Source organism: Pundamilia nyererei, unplaced genomic scaffold, assembly GCF_000239375.1.
Source record: "Pundamilia nyererei isolate P.nyererei 1_Seehausen unplaced genomic scaffold, PunNye1.0 scaffold00210, whole genome shotgun sequence".
In the NCBI taxonomy this organism is placed as follows: Eukaryota; Metazoa; Chordata; class Actinopteri; order Cichliformes; family Cichlidae; genus Pundamilia; species Pundamilia nyererei.
The window spans coordinates 186,778-189,029 of record NW_005187611.1 but is presented as its reverse complement, the minus strand read 5'-3'; positions in this window follow the sequence as shown (position 1 = coordinate 189,029).

The window sequence follows — 2,252 nt, the reverse complement described above, 5'->3', positions numbered from 1 at the left end:
AGTGCCCCTCTTGGGAAAGCAAATATGTTTGGCACAACAAAGCATTCAGACCATTACGCTTGTTACAGCTGCTGGACAGGACAGGTTTAAAAAAAATACTAATATACTCATAGTGAGGAAACAGAGTACACAGGAGGTGAAGCATCTTTGGTGTGGATGGCAGTACTCAGGTCCACCTGAGGCATTGAGTAGACAACATCAGTTGCTTCACCACAGGGGGCGCTGCTGGTGGCAGGAATCTGGGGAAGATGCACTTCAGCGTAGCAGAGGTTGTCTGCCTTAATGAGATAAAGAGGTGAGATCAAACATTAGACATAAGACTGTTAAAATTAAATAATGTTGAATATTTAAATTGAAAAACCCAAAAATCAAGAATACATTTTTGTCATAATCATCATAAAGCCTCTGAAGTCACCTTTCAAAATACCTTTGTAACAAAATCTGAACATGACAACGTTCACAAACGAAGGATTTACTAGACTGTCTTTTTTTCTTTAGTGTTTTATAGTTGTGTTAAATACAGATTAATTAACCTTAACGTTTGATAGACTTGTTTTCCACCAGAAAGGTGTTTTTTTTTAAATCCCACTGAGTATGAAGCTGATATTTATTCAAAAATACACATTTCAGTATAGAAAGGATTCTTTTGATTCTTTTTCTCAATTTAAAAGATTGTATCTGCTCCAAACATAGAGGAAGAACTTTTATTTCTTCAGTCTTCAGTGGAACATGGCTCTTTGTGTCTGAGCACAGATGAATTACTTCACTACACAAACAGTTACCTGGTTTATGACCTCAGCTTAGAATCAGACCACAGTTTTACTCACGTTGTTCTGAGGAGAGGTGACGAGGCTGTAGAGGTCTATATTTTCAACTCCATCTGAATGGGGGTCTTTGGCGGTGGCATAAACTGAAGACACTTCTACAGGAGGTGACCTGCTCGGTATGTCACACTTTCCAATATCTTCATACAACCTGTCGGCCTGCAGCAGGAGAACAAACCAGCTGACAGATACAAAGCAAACAATAATGAAGCTGATGTGTGTCACAGGTCCTAAAACCCACCTGCGTGTCAGCATACTCTGTTTCCACAGGAGGTCCTGAAAAACATGCAGGTCAGAAAATAAACAGCTGTCTTTAAGGCACATTACAGGAAGAAGAACCTGAGGAACTAAACACAGGAACGATATGAAGAACTACATATGAACTACAGTTAAATAAGGTACATGGCTGATAAAGAATCAAAATCATATCAATCAAATCTGCTACAATTAGTTTCTGTTGTGAGTCATAAATGAACATCCGGTGCTCTTTTTACAAACAGAGTGAACTTCAAAAGTGAAAACAGCGTGACAGAAACGTCACACCTGACTTAATTCATGCAAACTGGGACATTCTGAGCTGAGCATGTTTAGCCTTTTCTGTTTTCCTAGCCTCACCTCTGGGTTTAGTGGTCCTGCTCTTCATGCAGCAAATCAGCAGAGCTGCTGATAAGACGACGATCATAACGAGCAGAATTAGACCCACATAAATCAGCACATCTGCAGGAGTTTAACAGAGAAGATTTCTTTTACTCACAGTGTAAACATGTGGCCTCCAGGTCTGTTCATTTAGCAGTAAAGTTGTGCACATACAGAGTAACGTATCTTTGGACTGAAAACAGTTCCTCAAACACTATCTGACAAACTGTTTATCAAGAATGACAGAACAATTTATTGCTTCTAATTTATTCACTAAAATATCAGAGCGCTCCTTCCACAGCTTTTAATGTGTCATTCTTGTGTAGTTCTCTGATAACAACACATGAATGAACCCAAAGCCCTTTTCTACTCGAGCACTCATACGACCTGCCTTATTCATCCTTTTAGACAAACACTTTTTTCCTACACCTTGTGCTTTCTATCCAACAGTGACACTCTGATAAACACACTGGAATCAAACGAATGGCCTTCCAATTAGAATATGACATGCTCTACCTGCTAAGCGACAGCCACCCAATATACCTGATCTTCCATGTTTGGTTTCTGTGAAGGCTGATGAAGATGTGGAGCTTAAACTCTGTGTTGTTTCCGTTTTTTGTGGCGTGGAGGCTGATGAAGGTGTGGAGCTTCCTGAAGTTGAGCTTAAACTCTGTGTTGTTTCCATTTTGTGTGGCATGGAGGCTGATGAAGGTGTGGAGCTTCCTGAAGTTGAGCTTAAACTCTGTGCTGTTGGTGGTGTGGAGGCTGATGAGAGAAACACTGAAGCTGAAA